At 39.0% G+C, this 27308-nt stretch overlaps 1 protein-coding gene and 1 long non-coding RNA gene across 4 annotated transcripts in view; both read right to left on the minus strand.

The window, feature by feature from the left end:
• The window catches only part of bahcc1b (BAH domain and coiled-coil containing 1b), a 93439-nt gene extending 81870 nt beyond the window's left edge, over positions 1 to 11569 (minus strand). The window contains exon 1 of one of the 2 annotated variants that reach the window (XM_081697875.1): positions 11265 to 11569. The gene's annotated coding sequence lies outside the window, so the exon portion shown is untranslated. Of the gene's footprint in view, positions 1 to 373; positions 984 to 11264 lie in introns of those variants that run through there. The other variant, XM_081697873.1, reaches the window with a different exon arrangement.
• Positions 11570 to 12191: 622 nt separating this feature from the next.
• On the minus strand, positions 12192 to 19986 carry LOC113577629 (uncharacterized). Of its 2 annotated transcripts, XR_014117234.1 has the most exons (4): positions 19788 to 19986; positions 14714 to 14808; positions 12823 to 12913; positions 12192 to 12381 (listed from the first exon to the last, which is right to left on the minus strand). It is a non-coding gene; the product is annotated as an uncharacterized LOC113577629 (long non-coding RNA). The 2 variants fall into 2 exon arrangements; XR_003410658.3 differs by lacking the exon at positions 12192 to 12381 and having other exon boundaries at positions 12439 to 12913.
• Between the last annotated feature and the right edge of the window lie 7322 nt (positions 19987 to 27308).

The raw sequence follows: 27308 nt of genomic DNA on the forward strand, positions 1-27308 counted from the left end.
TGGCAACACTGCAATATGATCCAACACATACGCAATATACTTCCAGAGACATGGATTTATATTGTTAAATGCTTACGATAAAAAAGAATCTGTGTATATAATATCACACTATTGCTAAAATATTAATAATAAAATCCTTACTATTCATTAGTCTACATATAAGATATTTAATATGAGTGAAATGTGCATTGATTTCTTAGAAACCATTTGTAACGTCGCTTTTAGTTTCAGAGAGTCGATCAACCTGTGTAAATGAAACAAACACGTAAACACAATTTCAATTAATGTAGCACTATATATTATATATAAATATAATTCTAGGCTAATTCTACGCGATTGCGATAAATCAAATTCTGGAGTAGAAAAGACCTACCTATAAAAACGCCAATCCGGACAACAAATATATTCTGAGCAAGGACTGGCTATTGATTTACGTAGAGCGGGGCAAAAAGCAAAAACACGCCAATCCAGTAGATTCAGGTATTTGATAGCCTAATGAAAAACCTTGTGAAGTTTCCGCATGTCTCGCAGCACCTTCAGAGTCGGAAATCGTAACTATTTAAAAAATAAGTTATTCGGTTTCCATTCTTGGCTTTAAAATTACCTTAGTCGAAAAAATGCTGCTCTGTTACTCTTCTAATTGCAAGATAAAAGATTACATGGGTTCTATGTGTAGCTCTCGCTGTAATGAAGATCTAGTTCAGAGCACGGAGCAAATCCGTCCGAATACAGCCAACTGCCTCTTCGAGCCTCTATAATCACAAATTTATGGCTGGATGACGCGTCCTTGTCTCCCACAATGGAGCTCAGTGACATTAAGCAGAAAATTGATGGAGAGATCGACGAAATTTAATCTCTATTCTACATACAGACCTTTGTTTTTTGTGTCTTTTTAGTGGACAGTGCATACGTATACATCTCCAGAACATACCACCACTCCCTGACACACCTTGTACTGTTATTTTTCCCTTGTAAGATCGCTATACTGAACGGGACCTTGGAAAGGACTACAGGAAAAGCGACCCCCTTTCCATCTCTCCGGGGAGATCTTGGACGCATTCAATCATTTTTGCTCCTCCATATTGGACTTTTCAACCCTCCACCCCCAACCCTTTTAAAAAGACCCCACCTTAATCAAAGTAATCATGGTAACCTAATATTTTCCCTAATCACATGCGGAAATTCACTCAGAACGCTCTAAAGTGAATCGTCCAGTAAGATATACGACGCGCTTTTTAGGACGTCGACGCGGCGGCAAAAACTTCGAAGTTTTTAGACGAAAAGCTAGCAGGACACATTCAAAACATGTCTTCTTGTAAACGTGTTCTGTGAATTTTTGCCACGTCGTTACCTGTTCTTGTTTGCTTGTTTAAAATATCTTCAGAATCAAACAACAGACAGCAATGTTAAGGCCATTTGTAAAAACACCACAAACACATATTCGCTTCGATGTACTGTTTACTCAACGACTTACAGCTTTACCTTGGAGTAAAAATGTATCCCTTACAATAGACATTGGTTATCCTTAAATAAAAGAAATGCCCGTCCCTAAAAGCAGGTTAGAAAATAAATCGTATATTTTTACATCCAAAATAGGTTATTTGCCTTGAAAGCGAGGCGTATTTTCCCACTCATCCCCGGAGCAAATTCTGCCTCCACCCCTACCTTTAAGGTCAACGCCCCAGGAGTCGTGACGTCAGATTATTAACTCCTTCGTCTCTGCACATTCAAAGCTCCGTTTCTCAAAAGGCTTCTCTCCTAACAAAATTCATTTGGGGTTGTTTACCATTACAGCTAAAATACAATGTCAAGGTTTCTACAGGTGAAAACACAGACATAAATGACAAATAAAACGCATTTATAGAATTTTATTCTGTCACGTGTATTCTGTGATTGGTGTGAGCTGTGATTTTCTTTTGTAAGAGGACCATAAAGTCACAAGTGAAACAGTCCAACTTGCTTACTGACTTAGTAAGTCAGGAAAGACTACAAGGTTTCTTTTTAGTTATTTCTTTGGGATCATTAGGTTACAGCAAGTCTGGCACATTTATGAGACCTGCACTTCACCAAGTCTCCAGAGTGCCACAGGCTCCAGAGGCAGCATGCTACGTTGTCTGAAACGTGCACCGATGGTAAAGTAGGATAAAAGGTTCATGTAGACACAACCACATTTTAACTCAAAACAATTATCACTGCTATATAATGAGCATGGAGCTATACGAAAGAATTTCATTCTGGTTAGACACACAATGCTTTGGATTCAATTTCAAAAAGTACCAGTCAGTGGGCAACAGGGATAGTCTAGTGCCTGGGGTTATTACTATCCTTCTGCATTAGAATTTGGCACTGACACAACCTCATTACTCCCAATGACCTACAACGACCTCCACAATGTCATTATAAATGGTATCACTGTCAAACTTGCAATGACATAAGATATAGTAACTATTTGCTTAGGAAAGAAATATTCTTAATGATTGTGTGTTTTGGCTGCTTTGATATTTGTTTCCTAAACCACATGTGAATGTAAGAGGTTACAGTGTGTGTGCCCTAGAATAATTTCCCATTGTTTGAGTTAAGAAAGTTTAAATGCAGCCAAAGGGAAATAAATGCTTCAGAAGAAATTGACTTATCCATATTGTACATAAATATCCTGGCCACTGACCCAGCCCCTGCCTCATTTCTGTTTCTATTAGTATTCCTTGGTTTCAGTTCCCTCTAGCTCTCTCTCTTTCTCTCTCTCTCTCTTGCTCTATCTCTGTCTGTCTGTGTGTATGTGTGTTTGGCCCTTTTTTGTTACTTCATGAAATACAACTTAAGTTTGTTCCATAATCTATGCCTAATACAGCCTCCAGTTGATTGTCCATTTATGCATTTTTTATTTAGAAATTAATCCATATAATAAATATTGAAGCTATTGAGAGAAATTTGGAGGAAATGTCCATTTACTTAACCCAGTGTTTTTTAAAATAGTATATTTAGTAGATAGTGTTTCCAGAAGTTCAATTTTAAAGACCAACATCAAAAACTTTAGACCATTAAAAGAATGAGACATGTATCCCAACCTTCAAACATATCACATACTGTGAAAGTTACACAGATAATTCACATTACACAAGAGGAATCATAGCATATCCACCCTCTTTAGAATTAAAACTGTTTTGTTTTCAAACTGAAGTCATCTGCATCCCAATAAATCGAAACTGCTAAAAGGTGACCTAGTGACCAGAAAAGCAGCAGTGGTTATACATTAGAAGGTATACACCTATTCTGGATTTGCCCTGGTCACATGAGCGTGCTCTGGGTTGAGACAGGCCTATGCATACTGAGTACCTCTGGGAAAGCTACTCTCCTCTCTCTGTTCCAAAGTGCTGAGAAATGCAAAATCTGTCATGTCAGGTGTGCCAAGAGAATAAAATATGATGGCCAGCAATTTCTTGTGCAAGAACTGAATTTTTCATTTGAAACAAACAAACAAAACCTGCATAGAGGTTTATGGTGTAGAGGCTACCTAAAAGATTGAAATAAACAGTGAAATATTCAGTAGATGCAAACATGGCTTTCAATGATTTTGCAACCACTTTGTAAATTGGGATTGAATCTACCAGTCTAAGAGGGGAGTTCACTGTTCACTCTTTATGAATACCTGAATCTTGTCCTTATCAAAAAGTCACTGCAATTAAAAAACTATGACATGACAAAGTAACATGAAAGGTCTATGGAAATGAACATCTGTATTATGCCTGTCATTTATTCAACCTCTATAATGCTAGAGGTTGAAGTTTTATGCCCACATACATATATGTGAGGCATTAGATACTAAACTGTGAAGAAAAAGGCAAATAGAGACATCCCTTAAAAACTTAGCAGTGTTCAGTACAATTTTTTTCCATGGTTTCAAATAAGCCCTTTTATTGCAGCTGTTAAACACAGCAGCTGGGAGCAAAAGACAAGGTCTGTATTGTGGCTGCTCTCCTGAATCTGACGCACTTGCATTTTGCCCCAGCTTCTAAAAAAACTACCCTCTTTGCATCTGCAGTGCCATCACGTGGCAGGGCAGGCAGCTCATGTGATCCCAGAGTGCTAGCTGCTGTTGTTGGGGAGAGAAAGAAAAGTTTGTGCAGGCAGCAGAACACAGCTGCAGGCTTGGGGACTACCTCAGTCAAGTGGTGGATCTGCACAGGCAACAATGAAGCATCTCTTTCTCTCTCTCTCTCTCTCTCTCTCTCTCTCTCTCTCTCTCTCTCTCTCTCTGTCATGATTTTTGCTGACTCCTATCCATCTCCAGCCTGCAGCATCTTTAAAAATGATGCAAACAAAAACAGAATGCAGCGACCTATTGTTCATAGTATGACCCATGGCAAGATCTTGGTCTCACTACTAAATCAGTTTTGTACAAGATATAAATTAACTATTTGTATGACTCCATAAAGACAACATTTTGAGCTCCTTATTTGTTCATCTTTCCAACAGTTATTTTAGACTCATATTCAGTCTGTCACCTAAAGAATGAGGCCATATACACACAAACATACATACTCAAAAAACATACATACTCAAAAAAAATAACAGAAAGCAATCCCTTCCTGAAAAAAAAGCATTACTTGTAAAGTGCAACATTGGCAGCAAAGACATATGATATTTCTGGGAAAACACAGCATGCATTTTATTTCTCTCACAAGTTGTAAACCAGATATCCTTTCAAATGATATTACGTTTACACAGCTAAGTAAAATACATCAGAGTGTACTAAACTGACCAGAATTTAAAGCTTTTTTAATCATAAGCATTTCAACATTTACCCCTCAAATGACTATTCTTTGTAGAGATTGCTTTATGTGACATGTATTGGTTACATTACATGACGAGTCATATTAAGTACATCCTGCAGGGGGCTGAAATTATGGCTTTCATTGTGCCTCCCCATTCTTTGCAACAGGTGGCCTCTCCTTTAGATTAATTCCAAATCCTGATGGCTGTTTTATCACTGAGCAGGAAGCCCATGAGTGATATTTCACAAGGAAGGCTTATAAGGTGCCTAGACATTGCGTTTTACTGGTTACAAGAGCAAACACCGCCCTTGGCAAAAGGTAATAGAGCCATAGAGCCATCATACACACACACATACACACACACATGCACACATACACACACACCCACAAACACATACGCATATATGTGCGCGCGCACACACACACACAGTTACTGCGTAACCTGACAATGTGAGATGAAGATAAAATTTTAGTACCCATGGTCATAATGTAGCAGTATTGCTAGAGGCCTGTGGACATCTATACACAGATTCACTCACGCTAACTTCTCTTATTCATAAGCATTTCTACATTCACTTTTCAAATGACAGAATTCTTTGTGAAGATAGATACATTCTTATTCTTGTGTTCTCTCACTAAAATATGACATGTCTATGTAAAAATAAACTAGGGCCATACAAATACCTGCAAACTTTAATTTACAAATATGCCTGGGTCAGTTTGGGCCAGAGACCCTTCCTAATGAACAATTCAGTTCCCATTCCAAATCACCAGAACAATTCTGTTTCCATTTCAAATCACCAGAACAATTCTGTTTCCATTCCAAATCATCATCAGCTAAATGGAAAGGTCAAAAGCTCACTTACATCAGAATAGCCAATACCAAACAAATGGCTTGCAGCATCAAGACAAATTACAGAACAGCATACATTTTATGAGAATGAGGGCAACTATTTTCTCAAAATGCTACTACATATCCTCTTCAGGTCAAGCACTGTACACTTCATCGCTCTTTAAGTGGGATCCTCATAGCCTACAGGGCCTGGGAGTAAAGAATGATGTTCAGAGGAACAAAATGTAGCATGTGTTTGAATAAACACATGTTGTCTAACAATGTTAAATATAAAGGAGCTCTCTATATGTATTCCCCACTAGCAGTGGATAATTAATAATGCTCATGCTAATTTTCCATACACAACAGCAACAACTTGAAGATAATGTAATGTACTGTATAAAATACATGACTATGAAATCATAGTAAAGAATACTTGACTATGATTATTGGGATTAACCTGAAGATTATTTAAATTATAGAAAATTGATTGTTGATAGATTGTTGATACTGATATATCAGGGTTTATTGCATTGTGTAATATATTTACAGCAGTGTTCTGTTCTTTAGAAAGAAAGAAAGAAAGAAAGAAAGAAAGAAAGAAAGAAAGAAAGAAAGAAAGAAAGAAAGAAAGAAAGAAAGAAAAAGAAAGGAAGGGATTTCAGCTGAGATCTTTGTCTGTATCATTCCACTCGTAGTTATAAAGGTTGCTGATAAAGCGGTTTACAGTGGACCCACTGCCAATTAATCTCAACTCTCTCGAGTGTGATAGTAATTCACACATACTCTGGGTGCGCCAAATGTGCGTCAAATTATCAATTGTCATGTAGTTGGTGACAGACGGGCTTCGAGAAAAGCAGATAAACCCGGGCGTCGCGTAATCACCCCTCTACGGAGTTACCCATTAATTCAGGGTTAAAGTCTATTTGCATTTAGACAAAGGGAGATCGCCCATCCATCACCAACTTGAGGGTAAGAAGGAGGGGTAAAACAGTTCTCTTGCAAATAAATCTGTTGTCCTCCTGGGTGCGTTTACATAGGTGTGAGCTGTGGCTGCTAGAAGTCCCAGAGTAATTCATTTGAAATTCGACTCCTTCTCAGAATACTTGTCTGAAAAAGAAGGAGGCAAAACAGTGGCCATCAAACCAAAGCATAAACCCCACATGCATAGACTAAACCATAGCCCATGCCATGTTTGAGCCAGTCATAAAGGTTGAGGCTGATGTTTTAAGGTGGACACAATGTTAATGTTTTGAAGTTCTTCACAAGGGGAAAAATAAAGAAAATAAAAATAATTAAGAACAGTATTTTTTACACTGGAACAATGTAAGACTAATTGCAGTCTACTTAAATTAACAACCTACCTGAATGGTGATTTTTTTTTGGGGGGGGGGGGAGCTCTTGCTATTCATTCCACTCACCACTGCCTGCTTTCTCTGCACTTAATATAGCCTATAACAAAAGCAAAATACCATGCAGTAATACATTCTGCCAAGAAATTCCAAAGTGCTGTGATGATAAATGATTTTCTATTAATATAATGTTAACAGCATTGTGGCTGCTTTTATTGCGTGAATATGCAGTTCCCCCTTAAATGCGCGCAGTGTTTAGTGGGAATTCCTTGTAACCGTTTTTGTTCGGTTGGCCAGGGGCTCCCTCCTGTCGTTCCGGCGGGCTTCCCCTCCCCCCTCTGCGCCACCTCAGTGGTTCGACTGGGGAGGGGAGATCCCCCGCACGACTCTTCTCAAGCCTCGCTACCCAGAGGACCGCGCTAATATGCTTTAAGAAGAATGGCGACCCAACGGTGCGCTCGAGTGTTCACGAAACTCTTCAGGAAATGGACGATGCGAGACCAACAGTGGGAATGCATCGGGGGAACGACATGGCAAATGTCTTGCGTCCCTTTGAGTCTTTCTAGAGCGCGGTGATGGAAGTACATGGGAGAAAGGTCTTGCAGAGGGAACTACATCATTCCCCAGAAGAAGGGGGGAGGGTTGATTACACAATCGGTGCTGAAGCACTACTTTCAGTTTTCAGCGCGGAAAGGCAAATAATGACACAGGCTATTATCGGCAAGACGAGAATTAATGGCAGTCTAGCACATATTAGCGCAAATGGTCCGGACGTATTCTTTAAGAAACCTGCTTTTAAAAAGTTCGATTACTGGTTAATCGCTGTTTTAATTTCTTTTCTTTACATACGGAGAGCTACGTGCGACCGTTTTGGTACGTAATAGAGAGCGAGAGATGTCACGGATTTGGCGCGACTTTCAAATATTCTATAGCAATTACTAAGAGACTGCGCGTGTGTTTTGTTCACACACAAGTACGAAGGAGGTCAGGAAAATAGACGAGAATAAGACTGAAAATTTGTTTTCAGTCGGGACCTTTTCTGCTCTGGGAATATTTGTTGGAGATTGCATTACCAAAAGGTGGGCTGCAAAGGAACCTTTTAAGATTTTAAACTAGATGAATTAATAGATAGCTATTTTCCTTTTGTTATTTTACGTAGTTGTAATTCTTACATATTTCCAGTGTTTTCAGATTTAATATGACAAAATGTATCTGCAAAGTGCGAAGGCCTTTTAATTAATTAATTTTCCAAATAACTAAGGCAAACTGTCACGAGCACGTTACCTTTTTCGATATTTAGTGATTGTGACACACACATACACACACACGTGTATGTGTGTGTGTGTATGTATATGTGTGTGTGTGTGTGTGTGCGTGTCTCTCTGTGCGTGTGTGTGTGTCTATATATCTATATATATATATATATATATATATATATATATATATATATATATATATATATACACACACGCACACACATATATGTATGTGTATATATGTGTGTGTATGTGTGTATATACACACACACACTTTATTTGTTTGGATCGTTTTGTACTAGCATTTTTGGATTTACCGCATCAATGTCATGCTGCCGTACTAAAGGTAGTGGTGTAGGTGTAATGTTACAATTCAGTGCATCATTTAGAGGGCAAACCAAATGAAGTCCCGGGGAGGTCTCTGTGTGTGTGTGTGTGTGTGTGTGTGTGTGGTGTGTGTGTGTAAAGGGAACTTAGGTGGCTGAATCCCTAAATGAACCACATTCAGCCATACTAATCGACAAATGTTCCAGTAGTACGTGAACTAAAAATTCAAAAACAGTAATAACAAAACTTTCTGCACTATAAATTCTTATATTATCCTTTCGACTTGTATTTGATTTAAGTATATGAAACTTTTTCAAATCAGATTTCACAAATAATTCAAATTGTAAAATACGTTGTTTCGTTTAGAAATAATTTAAGGAAATATCAGTGTACATGTTGACAATCAATTTTCAATAATTGTGAACTGTAATAGTTCCGTCAAAAGGAGTTTCACAAAATGATGTGTTCCTATCCGAATATTACTTTTAAGCGCACTGCATTCGTTTGGCCCTATTACATAGCAAGGCAAGAGATGCTACATTTTTGTTATACCATGAAATTAGTCGTTTTTTTCTATATGCATATTGACAAAAATAAAATCTTTATGAAATATATTCATTGTCAGTGCATTATTTTCTCGACATGTTGATCATTGTTCACTGAAAAATGTTCATAGGTTTCGCAGTCTTCGATCGTTGTGATGCCATAAAGTCTGACACAAATGACTTTAAAGGGTGAAAGGCGTAGTCTTGAAAATAAGGTCAAATACATTTTTTGTTAGCATTTTTCCAAACATTATTTCTTTTGAATTTAAACTAATCTAAACGAATAAAGCCCAATGTTAACAACTCCAAGATTCTCAGCGCAAATAAACACAAGAATAAACAATTCGAAGCAAACATTGTAATCTACCAGGTTTAAAATTCAGTGCAGATTAAAACTACCATTAAAACTACCGACTACAGATAGGCTATTAAGATTATCGTACTTAGTATGGCAGAAGATTATAATGTTGCCAAGATACTAATTTGAAGCTCGATGAGCTTTGATTAAAAAAGTCTTGTCTATTGTCCTATTGCCAGTCATTCAGTTAAACGTGGGAATGAGTTTGTAAGATTGTCTGGTCCAAACTATCTATCTATCTATCTATCTATCTATCTATCTATCTATCTATCTATCTATCTATCTATCTATATATATATCTATCTATATATCTATATATATCTATATATATATATATATATATATATATATATATATATATATATATATATATATATATATATATATATAAATGCAGTAGTAAAATAGTATTTGGGTTATACATTGCAGTTGGGTTATACATTGCAGAAATTCTGGCGATCTACACAACCAATATCTCACCATTAGTGGTACTAAAAATAGGTTTGAACCGATATTTGTAAATTGCTTTATTTACTCATCATATTCTTTCCATGCAGTGCTGACAGGCCGAGGAACACATGTTATCGCCGTCTTAAAAGCGATATGCACAGTTCTGCACCGACGTTATTAAAACAAAAACAAATTATCAAATAAACAATACTTGGGTTTGATTCGTTTTATTCTGTCAGTAAAAATTTACCCTTAACCTCCAGAACAATGGAAGTCGCACTGCAGCGCGGCGGCGGCGGCTATCGCCGAGTTTGTGAAGTTAATTTAAACTGACTTGAGCAGGAGGGGGAGCTTTTGAGTATGAACATAATGACGGCGATAACAACAATACTAATAATCCTTGAGGAATAGGCTAAATGTAAAGTAAATCAACATAGTCTTATTAATAATTTAATTAGGTCCTTATTAAGGTGGGCTAATATATAAGTAAAAAAAGGTCCAATCTTTCTTCATGCCTGCCCAGTTGCAAATTTCCTTGACCAAACTCTTGGAGTGCATTATGAGGAAAGGCACATTTGCAGGCTACGAGTATGGCCGACCAGGCAACATCCTGAGAGCTGCTCCTAGATTTTCAATGGGCAGAGAACGCATATGTATAGCAGGTCGCCTCTTGTGGAACTGATACTGGCATGTTTTGAATAAAGCAAATCCAAGTATATTTAATATTTCCAACCCTAAAATATATCCATAACTAAACTGCTTATAGGACCAACACTTTGCAAATTGTAGAGAACCTTGACTAAATTATTGTATGTAGCTTCAAAATATTATTTTTAAAAAACATTGTGGAAAGATGTTTTGGTGATTGTTTCAAATACAGCGCACAGCGAACCTTAAAATTGTTTTTTGATCTGTTATTTTTCAGAGAGTGATCGAAAGAAAAATTATAGTGCATATGGGGTCATGCTCGCCTGAAAAGAAACTATTTAGTGTAAGGACCCTGCAACGTTCACGTAAGACTAATTCAATACAGACAAATTATTTCAATATTTTCCAACAGATTGTCCAGAAACGTTATGGGCTAGCAGAAAAAAAAATATTAGCGTGATATCAAAATTTTATATAAAAATAAAAGTGACTTAATAAGATTAAAATACAAGCTAACCACTAAATGCATATATACTATGGCAAAATTAGGATCGAATGCATTAAAGTCAACGCTGATCAATAAAATAGCTATCATTAAAATATAAGCAAGGCAAATGCGCAAAAATGTAGAATTAGTGAAGTGACTGAGACAGTAAAAATTGTGAAGAACTCCGTTTCAATGCACACCTTAAGTTGACTATTAAAGACGTGAACATAAGCCTACCTGGTGCTGCCTGTTCACTTGCCTTACCAGTGATGAGTTACCAGTCTGTAGCGTATGAATCAGTAATTGCTTTTCCAACTCGTTTCGCTGAAGACAATGTTGAAGCTTTAATATACTGTATTGCTTAAATTTGCGGACGTCTTGGCTGTACACGGAGACGCGGTCTAGTTATCTACGTCCATATTTCCCAACACGTTCAAACAAACATGTATTTTAATGTTCTTGTAAATAAAAACTAAATGAAACGTCAGTCATTTTCGATATAGGGTACAAACGGGTCCATCAGGCAGTCGCTTCATAGAAAACCGTGGGCTCAGGGGCATTCACGGGGAGGGCGAGTGTTCACAGAAGTCTTTCTCGCCCCCCTGCGGTAGCTGTCGTACACGGGGCACTAGCGTTTTTTTTATTAGGCCTATTTTCCCCCAGCAAATCTACGAGCTGTGCGATTATAGCACATACAATGGCACACAACGTCAAAAAGTGTACCTTAACGCCCATTCATTTTGTTGCGCAGGTCACTTGTACAAACCTTCAAATACTTTCCACTTTGTCACGTTGTGTTTTTAGCTCAGATTTAAAGTTTATCGTTCATACAAAACGACAGATTTACACTGTATGCTGATGTATCGTCGATGTCCTTATTATCAAATGTCGAGCTAGCGGACCTGTCTTTAAATTATTTTTGTTTTTCCTGCTGTAGCTTCGGAAGGAGAAAACGGACCTATAAACGGTCACGTGGCTTAACGAACATTTATTTGTCACTGAGAGGCTTAACGAATATTTATTTGTCACTGAGCTAATATTCACAGACTCCTTTTTAGACCTCAGACCTCTGAAAGCTTATTTTTGGCTGAGGCTGTTCAGTTCCTTCTAGGCTGAGTTGTTACTGTTACCGCTGGGCCCGCAGCACCCGAATACTAGTCGTCGCCAAGCCTTACATTTAGTAGTAAAAAGAAAAAAAAACACGTCGGTCGAGTTCAGTTGATTTCACTTTAACAGTTAACTCACATTATTTTTCTTGGCATGTATATTATATCTAACACAGATAAGATGGGAAAACAACAACCTTAAGTCCTCCTGGTCATACGATAATTCTTCTCACAGCAAGTGCTAATGTCTGTAATCGAATGTCGAGACACAATGTTATTTTCTTTGTCCCTTAGGTAGAATTCAATATTTTTATTCGAATGGGGCGAATTATAGAGACCATTGGCAGAAGCTTAAGATGAATTCATATTTGAGTAATGCAGAAATAGCATGGTCATTTACCCCTAACGTTTTCCAAAAATAATACAAAGAGGTAAATTTATTAAGATTTGAGTAGATTCTTTCCGTGAAGTGCCTCGGAAGCGTTGAGGTTATACACAGAGGTGTAATCAGTTTTATTAATAGGCCCTAATTCGTTAAGGTCTAGAAATAACTAAGGAAAAATGTTCCATTTATAAGTAGTTTAATAATCAAATGGTATGTAACACTTTTATGTGTATATACACATATAGCATACATATTCTGCTAGTGATCTCTCAATAGCCCATTTCAGATTTAGAACTTTATTCACCAAAGCAAGGCAGATGCAGTTACTCTGGTATAAGTTACTCTGTCATTCAGTGAGAGCTTACGTCCAGCTGCTGTTCATTGCCTCTGGTACACTGTGAAGGAGAATTTGTCAAAAATGACATCGGGTCAGTGAATGGAATGGGTGAGAGTTGAGCCTCAGCAATTTCTTATTTTAAATGTACAGTGGACAAAGGAAGAATGCAAGTTTTACTAAGGTCACCTATATTGGTTATGGTTTCATTTGAGAGTATTGATTGATGACCAGTGATGATGTGGGGCAGTGATATTTCATGCTGTGATTGTCTTTGCTGCTGCCCTGCCTCCACTTTTCTCTGTTGTGTCACTCCTGTGTCATTCCATCAAACTGCAGAGGCCCCATATGGAGCATCTTTTTGTATCTCTAATTTATGCTGGGCTGGATTCCCACTTCAGACCCCCACATTTAATCCCACTACAAATGTTTTGACAGTAATAAAAACAATTTGCAAAAGACAAGCACCCACGAATCTGCCATGCCCACCCTCTCATCAAGTACAGTTACACTGATACTGTCTCATCATCTGTCTCCATCGCACTGTAACAAACCGCAAGTGTCTACCTTGAATATTACGTTTCTATTGTGGTGCTTTTCTTTTAGGTTATTACCTACATCTCCTGCTTAAGTGCTCATGTATGCCTAAGAATAACAGGCTACTTATATGCAGTTTGAGGGTACTTGTTTGTCCTTGCTGGTATCCCAATATTGGCAGGTGTTTCTTTTAACAATGGGATTAGGAAAGGTCAAATTTTACTCAGAATTGAGGGTCAGTCTCTCCTCTAGAATAGTGATGCTGGGCTGAGGGGATGTTTTTATAGTCTGTTTAATCCTCTGGTGTCCAGAGTTATTAATTGATGTTTTAATTAATATATAGTCTCTGTATATAATGTGTTCTCTCCTAATGGCTATAGTATTGCAATGTGCTTTTTTGCGGCTCCGGTACATTAAGAATTTACTCAATGTGCACAATATCTGTGATGTGTATGATTATTTTGATGGGCAACTAAAGGCTTAGTATAGCTCCAGCCTCAGTACTAATTAGGACATATATCTTTCACCATTTGAATTTAAGATAGCCACCCAGTTTTAGGCTAGTTTTACAGCTTAGCAACTGAGAAAAGGGAAAAAAAAATTCCTGCATTGTTTGGAAAATTGTTCTTTAACCAATGTGAAAAGCTAATTTAGAAATGTTTTGTAAAATTGTTCAAAGACTTTTGGAATGGCCAATCATTGCTATGCCCCTGTCATTCTGGTATTATAGTGATAAAAAAATCCATCATCAGCTCCTCCCCAACAGCTGGTGAGGTAGATGGCTAGGCCTGTGATTTAAAAGGCTCTGGGCTACACTGTGCTCTCTGGGCTCTCTGCAGACAATACCCCACTGACGTGTAAGCTACCGGGCATATCTGAAGTCTCAGCCCCCTTCCTCTGCTCTTTGGTCTGGTTGCTATACCTCCAGTGGCCCATGGCTATGACTGGCAGACAGAGGCACAGGAGATTTCAATGGAAAATCTCTTCCTCCGTCCCTTGCTCTCTCTCTTTTTCACTGACTCTCTCACTCTTTTGCTCGCTCGCTCTGTGAGGAATGAGTATTGAATAGGGGTGGGACAGAGAGCTGGAGACTGCAGGATCTGTGGGGGTAGGGAGGAGGTGGATTGGTGCTTATTTAATTGGCTGTCGGACCTCCTGGAGTTTCAGCATTTCTACGAAATAGGATGAGCTCCCTCCCTTATACACATTTACCCCCAACATCTTTTCCACTAATGTAATTACGATTCCTAGGGTTGAATCATGATGCATCATCACAACATGCATGCAAAGAATAAGGAATAGCATAGCAAAGAATACAGCAAACCTGAGTTTAACCGCTCTCACTTCAGCAATGTGACTTCTAGGGCAAGTGGAGATTCCATTAACATCTGAAGTGGCATCACTGCGGCTGCTTCAATTCTGGGTTTCATGAAAAGAAAAATTATTCTAAAGCAAAAGGCCTTGACCTTTGAACTGCTTGTTTTATATTGTACAAAATTGGTAACATATAGATGCATGGTGAAGTGACAGTGGGAAATCAAAAAGGGACACCGGGCGAATAAAGATCCTCTTCTCTGTAAAACATTTTGAAAGTTAGTCTGTTTTTCTGAAAGTTTAACGTTCTATATGTTTTTCTATAATTATGCAAAGGCAAATATGCCCCTCCCAGCTTACCTACACTGTGCCCTTACTGGTCTTCCTAAAAAAAAACAAATTCAGTTGATTCAAAATGCAGCCTCTAGCATTGGAAGAAGACAACATATCACCCTAATTCTGTAACCCTTACACTGGCTTTAAGGTACTATTACTCATTTATATATATATCACTTAATGGTTCAGGGCCAATGTATCCACCATGCTCAAACAGCACAATCCGAGCACAGGCCTCTTAGATCACTAGGAGCTCATCAGTTAATCGTTCCTAAAGTGAACACTAAGCACGGAGAAGCAGCATTTAGCTTCTGTGCAGCTCTTAGATGGAATCAACTGTCACAGCACCTCAAAAGTAACCTCTATCCAATCTATCTTTTCAGTTAGGTCCAAGAAACTGCTTTAGCTCTCAGGTTCAGTATTGTATTGCTGTCTTCCAACTTTGACTTTATACACTTTATATGTTTTGTTAAATCTTGCTTATTTTAATCCAACTTTTATATACATATACATATCATTTTTTTCCTGAAATTAATTTGATCCTTTTCTGTTTTAACCATTTATCTTTTCTTTTAATGCATTTTTCCTTTTTAAATTCATTTTAATTTATTTGTTTTTTTCTAATTAAATCAAGTGTTTCATTTTATTTAAATAAATAGTTTTATGTAATGTTTTCTTTTTTTTTGTTTTTGGCAAAAACCTTCCTGGGGCAATAGATCTCAGGATGCAATAAGCTTTATTATTTAATCAAATTTAAATTAATTTTTAACAATATTCCACTCTGAGTATACAAGAACCACGGCTAATGACATAAAAAGTAAGCTACAAAGATTAAGCTACATATCTAATAGATATGATTTGAATTGACATAAATATACTATGCTATCTTTAGGAATTCATGATTCTGAAATTCATGGAAAGGATATAATCTATATTGACTTTCCTTGGACTGGTGAATCAGCTTATGTAATCATATGTTTGTCTGTGTTTTAGCTGTTCTTCATTGGTGTTGATGTAAGATACATTTCCATTCATTGTATTATAGCATAAACTGCAGTATGTCTTTAATATTGGCCTTAAACCCAGAAATATTAAAGGTTGGAAAATCTACAAAAATGAGCTTTACTTTTGGTAAGATAATGCTTCCAGCACAGATGAGATCTGAACATCATCATCATCATCATCATCATCATCATCATCATCATCATCATCATCAGTGTACTAACAATGACTAGCAAAAATCAGACTCCATCCAGTACAGGAACCTTTCACTCCTGGAAGCAACAGCGGCATATTTACATGTATTTCAGTGTGCTCTAAACACTCATATTTCCTCTATATTATAACGTTGCCACACTGGGGGAGACTCACTAGGGGACAGACTGTATTTCCATGGAAGTTTTCTCTAAGCTCTGTCCCAGACAATCCAAAAATGGTGGTGAAAAAATCCTGCCTGTGAAGTGCTGTAGGAGATCAAGGTGTGTCAGGCCCGGAGGAAGGAAGTGCTCTAGTGAGAGGAGTGGGCTTCCGCATGGAGGGAGAAAAGAAACTGAGAGGGGGAGGGTGCAGGTAAGGTTAACCATTCTTCCCGGTGCTAAAAAGCACGTGCATAATTTTCACATCTTCGCTTTTTATTAAGTTATAACAGGAGAGTATAAGTGATGACATGGCAAAGAGGATTAATGGGTGTTAGCTAGAAACTTTGTGTATGTGATGTGTGAAGTGTGATGTGTGATGTGCGTGTGCGTGTGCATGTGTTTGTGTCTGTGTGTGCACAGTATCCTGCATTGAATAAGTGTATGTGTATGTAAAAGTATGTGTGTGTGTGTGTGTGTGTGTGTGTGTGTGTTTGTGTGTCTGTGCGTGTCAGAGAGTGAAGCAGCACAGGACTAAGGATGGACAAACCAGATGTTGAAGCAGAAGGGGCGGGGGTGGGGAAGGTCATGCCTGCTGCCTCTCCTGTCCTTTGAGTGCTGCTGAGTCTTTAGCTTCATCTCATTCTCATTCTCCACCCTCTCCACCTCCTGTACACACTGCGACGTGTGTGTGTGTGTGTGTGTGTGTGTGTGTGTGTGTGCATGCACCTCAAAGTGAACAATAGCTACAGTCACACATTTGTGTAAGGACATGCAACCATACATGGAGTCAGTTCAGCTGGTGATGTGTTGTTTACTGAATCTAGGTTCACATTTAGATCCAAACCTAAAGTTATGCAATTTCATATTTTTAAAGCAACAATGAACAAAAGAAAAACTAAGCATAATAATTAAAATTGTAAATTTTGTGATAAAAATCAAGAATTCTCATCTCATGAAAAATCAAGAAAACTCATCTTTAAGGACTATCTAGGAGAAAAAAAGAAAAAAGTTGATAAAAAGCTGTATAGAGCTTATGTATCAAAGTACAGTTTGCAAAGGTTTATACTGCAACACAGACATGGCAGACCTTTGATGGCTCCCCCTACTGGTCTAATTCAACATTACAGGCTTATCAAGCACTGACCTAGAGTTCGTCATCAGATGAAAAGAGGTAGGAGGTCTGAATTCATGTATCCTCTATCCCTGGAATATTTAATCTGGCCAGCAGTAAAGAGAATATACTGATGGGAGGCCAGTGTTGGGACTAAGGAACAACTCAGGATGAATGGGTTATCATATGCTTAAGGAGTTGGCATAGGCTGTTTAAAGTGTTAGATATGGCCTGAATGAACAGGGGCTCTGTTGAGCCTAACTGGACCATGTGCACAACATAGATAACTGCCAAGGAAAGGAAACTAAATTCCTATACAAGGTTATAATTAAAAAAACCTGCACATGTGCATGAATCTGTCTTGAATGACACAGAAAATTATTATTACTTCTTAAATGTTAATTCTGTTCCTGTACATTCTTGGTTTAAATTCTACATTTTCTTGCTTACATGTTTTCTATTAAATGAGCTGAAAGCTGAATAATGGAGTTTTGGCTTCCATATTGTGCCAGTGTTGCTGATAACACAAGTTACTCAAGCACGTTTGCCTACATTGCCACCCCTTCCAATTTCATAGATATTCTTATGGTATTAGTAAGATCATAGTCATCATGTTTTGACAAACTGAATAAAAGTCTAGCTTGCTAACCAGATGAACCAACTAGGTGAGGCTTATAATGACACATGATGATTATTCAACTAAAGTCAAAAGTTGGGTGCCAAATTAACTATCTTTTTAATCAATATTTAATCAACAAGTGTTTTGGGGGCCATCTTGTTCACATACTGGAAGTAAATATCTAGTGTGTGGGCAGAATGCCACACTGTGGCACACAAATTCAGAGGTGAGCTGTAACCAGTAACACCTGCTGTATGTATAATTTATACAAGATGCACAAATACACACCAGACACACATATATCCATACATACATGGAAGGCACAAACATCTGCAAAAGATTTGTACTGTGAATTGATACCTAAGCATAAATAAAGGGAACATTCGTAACTGATTTGACTGGCTGGCAGTGACGTAAGCAGGTCTGAGAGGAGCTGCATTTCTTAAATGGAGCAAAGAGGTAGAAACAAGACTGGGAGAGGAGCTCACGAACCAGAGCTGAACGACTCCAAATGAAATGGATGATGATTATATGGAAGCTGGTTGGTGCAGAATGTAGGGAAGCCAGTGCCCGACTTCAATTGTGAATACTCAGGGTTGTATTCGAACAGCCCCTATAGTTTCTACAAAGTTAAAAAATGCTAGCACTGGCTTGGCAAAGCGGGAGTTATCTGTAAGTCATTAACCCAAAGGTCATTCAGAGGCATCACTTTATATAGCTGCATTTGTTATTCAGTAATGCTCCATTCCCCATTTGTAAATAAATGTCTGTTTAGAAGTTGGTCTCAGAAGAAGGTAAGTTAAAAACATAAACATTTGCTTCCCTGTATGCTGATCGTATGTCAGTGTACAAAACAAAGTTTATGTGCTACAGTTGGAAAAATCCGTTTCGTGGGAATGCTTATGTATATCCCAATTATGTATGTCCCAATCTGTTTCCAAATTTTCAAGGTGAGTAGGTAAAGTTGTTCTTCCAGACCAGAAAATTCTTTCTTGACTGTTTACTCTTTACAAATCTAGCATAACAATAAACAAATAAATGTCTCTACATATATACCAGATACCAAGATACATTTATAATAAAGACCTTTAAATGCTGTATAATACTTTATAAGGTTGGTTTCTTATAGTGGACGAACAATAGGATGTGTCCCTTAGCAGACTTAGAGTTAGATTTACCAAATAGGCCAACAGTATAAACATCAATAACCATTTACTAACCAATTAACTAACAACATAGGATAAAGGAGTTTCCAACAATGGTAACATTTTGATATTAGTGGATACTGTTTAATTCACACATATTTATTTTTTTATGATTCTAAGTTACAAATTACTGTTGTTGGAAGATAATCTCAATTTTTACATTATTTTTTACAAGCTGACTTTATATCTTCTAGGAATTTTATAGGTCTGAGAGTGGTAACAAAAATAAATTCTAAACACCTTGAAGTTTTGTAATAATTACACAAGAACTGTGAAACACCCAGGTGTTTTTACTCACTGCCAACAAGTTGCTATCTTGAAGATAGGAGGCATTTTCACAATAACAATTATATTGAATATATTTAACGTACTGCTAATAATAGCATGGTTCACTGAGAGATTTGCCTGAATGGAAAGCTTTTTGCCATCTCATTTGTTTCCCTTTCCCTAATTACCTCAGAGACTTTCATCTTATTTGAAAACAGATTTCTTTGCTTGCTTCGGTTGCATCATCAAAGAGTCTTTCTTGTCGAACATTTAGGCAGGTATCTCATGGGGCAGCAGTTGTATTCCTAGGGATTTCAGTTCAGCCTGGGTTGGGTGAGTTTAAATATTTTGACAAAGTGTTCTTTAATCTGAATCAGCTTGTTTATGTTCTCGCCTCTGCAAAGGGAAACATACAAGAGGGTTTGCTTTGACGAGATTGCATGTGTTTCTTATCAAGCCATCCAGACACACAAATGTCCAAACTGCTCACTGACAAGCGGCCTGCACAGCTAATTAGAGACTCAGACGACACTGCTCCTCCTGCCTGTGAGACATGGTGCTGCAGCTGTGTGTGTATGTAAGGCTAAGGTTTCACAATCGATACTAAACCCATGTTTTAAAGGCGTAATCATATGTAATTTACGTCACCGCTTGTTCATTTGAGACTTTGTCGTTATGTTTTTGACTTTATTCCTTTTCTTCTAATATACCTCGTCTACCTGCAACCCTGTAAGTCTTCCCCATTCTCCCCATTCTATTTTGTACTCCCTCCTATCCTCCTGGACAACGGGTCTTTGCTGGGTTTCTGTCAGTAGCAAACTGGAGGCAGGTGGAGGGGTGTTCATGTGCTTTTCATTTGCACAGGGTCCAAAACGTCCACAATTAAAACCAAATGCGCAACCTGTGGCTGGCGCATGCAGCAACTAACACACTAACATACACACACGCACACAAACACACAAAATAGTGAGGAACAGAGAGAATCAAAGCATTTAAGATTTATTGCTTGGAGATTAAATGATTGCCTGAACTCTTGGAGAGACGCAGGCAAAATCTAGCTGTTGCTCCTGGCTGTGAGAGGAGGAGAGAGCTGTATAATGTTAAGTTGTTCTGGTGTGGGACAGGAAGCTCCAAGGATGGGGTGAACAGGAGGCCAAGCAGAGGTCACCCGTGAGGTTCAGTTCACACAGGCAAGTGAAGGTTCACTACTGCAGCCAGAATGTCGGCTGACCACACTATGTAGCTCCAGGACATGGAGACTGTGATTTGAGAAGGACTGGTAGTCAGGGCTGGGGTGATGCTGGTCAGGTCGGCTATAAGTACACCCACATGTTCCACTGTGGCATGTCCATCTACTCAATGGGCATCTACACCCTACCTCTAATATCCTGGAACCCTCCTCTCACCAAAATTGTGACCTCACAGTGCTACTAATCTTGTCTGCTCCTAAGAGCCCCCCCCCCCCCCCATCCCTGCATAACCCTAAATAGCCCAAATGGTTCATTATGATTAATTTTTTTCCTTGTAGTGCATAATGTTGTAGTAAAAAATGTGCTACATAGCACTGGGACAATTATGTTCATTTTAAATGATCCAGAAGGCAGCAGCTGGGCAGCGGGGTACTGCTGGTAACGGATGCCACACCAAAGGATGCTGATTTATTGGAACCCCTGCAATGCACAGTTTTGCATTGTCCCAGCAGGAACACACCTCAGTGAGTTCATGAAGGGTTTGATAATTAACCGGTGAGCTGGATCCTTTGTGTTAGAGCAGGGTATATCAGGCTAGTACAAGGCACTACACTCCGGGCAGGCTGTGACATGCTACTGTTTCCCTTCTTCCCCAAATCACAGTGTCCTTTGATAAAGCAATCATTTTTCAGCTGTTCCAATGTGTAGAAATAAAAGATTTAAATAAATGATTGCAAATTGTAAGCAATGTGAATAATGTATGTTTCGTTTAGAACAAAAGTGGACACAGAGGTTGAAACATATTGTGAGCCAATAGAATTAAAAAAACCTTTACTATGGTTACACAGATTTAGATCTGTGTAATCCCATAGCACATACGCTTCTCAACTCTCCCTTCATTAGGTGCTAGTTTTCTCACTTCGTAAGACTGTGGGTCTATTCTAAAAATACCAAAGCCTCACAAACAGCCTGCCATTTTGGAAAAAAAATAATCAATTTAAAGTTAAACATGTTTAGCATGATTTATTTTTGACAATTGTCCTTGAAGGTAAAATTGTAAGTATCATTAAGTAAAACTGAATAAAATCAAGTAAAATTGAGAACTGACTAACACTACTGGAAAGTTCTTAGATTTTATGTCCAAGAACATTGTTATAATTTGCTAGTACCTTTCAGATGGCCTCTTACTTAGCATGGACGTTCTCTCTGAGGTAACAGTACTGCTCTATGGACAGAATTTTGTAATATTCTTTTGGGATTCATTTCAGACAATAGTAGCTCATTATTTTTATTAGCTTGTGGCCTGTCTGTGGTCAGTTCCTTAAGAGGTAAAAAGGCACTAAACGTGTTGTGGGTAACTGTCCCTGGATCTGTGACACTGTGCTGCCTCATTGTACCCATGGTGATGCCTGCTTCCCATCACGGACAGTGAGGGCCACCCACACTTAACCCAGAGCCCAAATATTTATGTACACTGTGAGCCTTTGTCCTCCTTTGTGTGGTTTTGTGCTCAATCCCATGCTGAAAAATGTACCCTTGGCACAAACTAAACACAGCAAAGCAAGTAACTACCATATAACAAAGAGTAACTACCAAGAGTGGCAAGAATGTTTCAGGCAACTTAAAAAAAAACAAAAAAACAAAACAGAGCAGGAAGGACAGTATAATGACAAGTTTTATTCTGCAAGCACACTGACCACGTCTGCTCTGCTTCTTCCCAGGAAGCTCTTTACCTTGAGCCTCCCACAGCAACGGCTGCTCGCACTCCTCACTTACTCCATGGAAAAAAAGCAGAACTAAATTTCAGAAAGAGAAGAAGAAAGCAAGAGAGAAGACACGGAAGGGAAATATTCCCTTGGAAATGTGTCCAGGCAGGGCTGAGGGAGTCCACAAAGCATGCCCTTGATCAGGCTAGTGTAAGAACAAAGGGGAGATTGGGAAGACAGTGCTGGCTTTCATGTGGATGGCTGCTGTCGGTGTGTAGTCTCACTCATGCACAATACCAGGGCCATTCACTAGATACAAGCACAAAGTGAAAATCACACACACATACCTTCTCTCTCTCTCTCTCTCTCTCTCTCTCACACACACACACTTTCTCTCTCTCTGTCTCTCTCTCTCTCTCTCTCTCTCTCTCTCTCTCTCTCTCTCTCACACACACACACACACACACACACACATACACCTGACCCAATATCCACAAAACACATATAGACAAATATATACAAATGCAAAGGAAGGAATTGGAAGGAATTAATTTCATACTTCAAAATTCATTATTTTTTGCAAGAAACATAAAAGTAGCACATTGTGAGGAATGAATTACCCTGTCTATGTTTTACTTATTGCTATTTTAAAAAGATATTTCCTGTTTAGTGCAACATAATGTGTTTCTCTTTGGCTAACCCCAAAACTCCAGCTGCCAGCTGTCCTATAGCAATCCTCTCACATTTCTGAGTGACAGAATGAGGGAGTAGGAGGAAACAGAGCAATAAAAAGTGAGAGTGAGAGAATCAGGGAGCACAAGGAGGGGGCCTGAGATTCCAGCATATTGTGTGTATGTGTGTGTGTGTGTGTGTGTGTGTGTGTGTGTGTGTGTGTGTGTGTGTGTGTGTGTGTGTGTGTGTGTGTGCATGCGTGCATTCTGGGAGAGGATGCAGAGAAAATGAATGGATGTTGATTCTAACCTGTCACCAATGTGTGGCCATTTGGGCCAATATAAAATCCCTGATGGGTCTTTGATTCCTGCTCATTTCTACTCTGGCTCTCAGTGAATGAGAAGGCGGGTTAGGCAGAGATTATACTGAGAGATATGTAAACTATGCAGAAAAGGGAAGAGAGTATGGGCCAAGGTTTATACTGCAGAAGAGAAAATGGACATTACGAGGACAAAACGGTTTATACATGAATAAAGAGCTGCAGTACAAAGCAGGAGAAGTGTGTGACGATGCCAGCGGAGGCAGTGTGAGTGTGGGGAGCGGGAGACTGCGGCTGAGCCAGCATGTCTTGTTTATTGGTAATTAGGTTAGTTGAGGTCTCTGTCATCATGTGCCAGTGGGCTGAACCCCAGGCCAAGAATACTCCCACCACACAGCTAGAGTCCAGCTCAGTTTCTCCAAAACCCACCTTTCTCAGAGTTCTGGTATGGATAATGCTACTATGTTGACAGAAATACAGCTGTGATTATGCTACATTGTAAGCTATTTGTGACCAAAAAAGGGATTCCCCTAACCATTTGATACTGTACATCTTATAAATGACATGTTATAGTCCTGTGTAATTATCAGTAGTAGTCGTATGCATACTGTTAATTATTATCATTCCTTGGAACTCATGTATTTCCATTTCTTAAAAAACAAAGTGTACTTTGGGAATTAACAGTCCATAAAATATTGAGACGGTGATATGGAAATGAAATGGAGAGATCAAATGAGTGAAACCATTGAGAGCAGAGTAAGGGGTATTCCTCAGCTTCATCTCTTCCTCTCAGGCAGAATAACAGAGATTTGGAGGCCAGAACTGGGTCTCTCTCAGGGTGGAAACTGAAGCTATAGACACTATCCGAAGGACTTTCTTCTGCAATGCAGAGAGAGGGCACTCTACATTTCACAGCTTAGCAGCTCTAGACCAGAATTAAGCAACTCCTGAATGAATTGGGACCCAAAGAAGTAAACATGAGGCAGAAAATGCTTTAGCAATGAAGGGTAGTGAGGATTCTTCTATAGTAAACTAATGCGTAAACTGAGCTGAAATCAAAGCATTTTTATCATAACATTTTCTTTAAAAAATCTTCATCCATAAAGCCCTCAAAGATCTCTTATTTCCAAGGAATCCAATACATCCTAGACATACCAAATCTCTCACACCACCACACAGTCATGAGATGCCTTCTTTCTTTGCACAAACCCCCCACCAAGGCCGTATATCAAAAATCAGTTGGGTGTTGGCATTCACACACACAACCGTGCTTCATAGAGGGATTTTAATAGGAGCGGCTCAGCAGGATTCAACACAGGGGCTCTTTCTGCGCTGGCTGCAGGTAACAGGCCCAGCCATTGATGGGGCTCTGCTTCCCCTGTGGCTGATATATAGTGGGTTTGAGGGGTTAGTCGTGAGCAAGCAGAGGAGGAGAGGCTGTATAGATCAACCCATCAGCGCAACTCTTGTCACCCCTACTTTTTTATGAGTTTGTCTTTTTCTTCAAAGATTTACAGTCAGTTTTTTTTTTTTTTTTTTTTTTTTTTTTTTTTTTTTTTACTACCTCATGGGCGTTTGAGTGGGGTTAGGTAAGCCTGATTCAGTATGAAGACCTAATTGAGATGCCCTTGCACTCATGGTGGAGGATACGGGGGGGTGGGGGGGGGGTGTAGGCATGGAAAAGCCTAGAAGGAAAGAAGGAAGGAAAGAGGGAGAGAACAGGGAGGAGCGAAAAATAGCAGCCTGTCTGACGCAGACGTCTGCCATGTCTGTGCGGAGGGCCTGTTAATGAAGACAGACAGTTCTGCTTTCTCTGAAACACTAACTTTTAACTATAGCGTCTCACACATATGCCTTTAGCACACCCACACATAATCACTGAATAAATGGATAGAATAATGAATCTTGAAAGAATACAAAGTGTCTTTTTAATTACCCCCCACCTTTAAGCGCTATGTCAATCAAATTATAACTGTCAAACATTGTAAATGAATGCACATTTTCCCTATACAATAACTGCGTTCTGTTTCTAAGGTTTGCTTGGCACTGTGAAAGCAATACAGATATCAGGGAGGATGGAGTTGTACCAAATGGTGTAATTGTCACACAGGAGATGTGCAATGTCTTGGTGTGACTTTGAAAGGGCAAAATCGTGTCAACTATCTGATCCTTAGTAAGGGATGTGACTTTAATTCTGTTCATACTTAGTTCTGTTCATGACAAAAAAATAAACAAAAATCATTAAACGTTAAATCCTAAAGTTAGGATTTCACCTAAATGTCAAACACATTGGCATTGCACTCCATATGCTACATTTTCCCTATCAGGTAAAACAGCCAATAGCCACAAATGACTCTTTATGATTATAATACAATGACAATAATTTGCTCCTAAAGCCATTGTTTTTGACATGGTTCTTCTTTGATTAGCAACCTCTGGCTGAGATTGTGGTGTTTTTGAATTTGATTTGGCCCTAACATTCTCTTAGGCTTACTTTATAAATGGTTCTGACCTTTGGTTGAATGGCATACCACTCTTGTTCCCCAAAAACACCTTTGTTCCTTTTATTCATGATTATCAACATAATAGCCGTTATCTGAAGCCCTTTAGCACGGCCAATGGTTACGAGGGAATGCTTTAATAGATTTGAAGAGGACAAAGGTAGGCAATGTTTAGCTGGACATGTCAGTCTTTTTGTGTGCTGATAAGTCCTGCATTAAAACCCCATTCACAGGCTTGGTTGATGTGTAATTAAATGTGATTACTAAGGCAGTTTGTGTGTGTCCTTTCTGAGGTCACACACACACACACACACACACACACACACACACACACACACACACACGGGTTGCAGCAGGTTTCATCCCCCTTTCTTCGGTTCCTGGGGGAGTCTGTGTGGTTTGGTGGCTGATGGGAAATTTTGTGCATGCCTGAGTCTACAAAGACTCCCTTTCAGTTGCACGCATGCTTGACCTCTCACAGTTCAGCACTCCGCTTTGTGTTCACGTGACCCCGCACTGACCAGGGGTTTCCCCTGGAGGTCAGTAGTTCAATCGGCTGCCTGTGTCTAATTTCATCCTGCCTAGAGAACCCCTGAAATCTGCACAGCAATCTGCCCCACTGGTCCACAGTCTTGCCCCCGACTCCCCTCTTGCTGCCGGGACGTAATTCCAATCTTCAGGGATTAGGTGTGGAGTGACAAGACCCTCCATCCAATAAACTGAGTTGTCAGTTTGGTTAGCAGACCAGAGGCACACAATAGCCAGACTTTTCCTGTCTCCCATCTAAACCTGGCCCCTAAAACAGCAGTCTCAAATCCTGTCCTTAGAGACCACCTTAATGCCTGTTTGGTGTACACTCATCACAACCTTGCTCCACCATCTGAACTGCTAACGGCACAGGAGGATCCTGTGGCTTAAATTCCACAAAGCTCCTGTCGCACATCAACATCCTTCGTTCCTGTTTCCTTTTCCTGCTCATATCTCTACCCAAACGAAATAACACCACACATAATCTGTGCAGAGTAAATGATGGCAGACAGGAGCAATGATCTCCACATTTCAAAGTTTCTATAGTGTATTCAGTGCAATATGACAGGCATTATTATGGCAGGAGATATCTATTTAGATTAACAAACTATATGGGGACATTCCACAGAGAGAGAGAGAGAGAGAGAGAGAGAGAGAGAGAGAGAGAGAGAGAGAGAGAGAGAGAGAGAGAGAGAGAGAGGAGTAAATAATTACTGATGCAAAATTTTATTTTACCTCCGGACCACAGGGGGCAGCACATGGATTAGAGTCTGTTTACCCCAACGGCTTCGTC

This window comes from Electrophorus electricus, chromosome 15 (assembly GCF_041902795.1).
Source record: "Electrophorus electricus isolate QZ-2024a chromosome 15, ASM4190279v1, whole genome shotgun sequence".
In the NCBI taxonomy this organism is placed as follows: Eukaryota; Metazoa; Chordata; class Actinopteri; order Gymnotiformes; family Gymnotidae; genus Electrophorus; species Electrophorus electricus.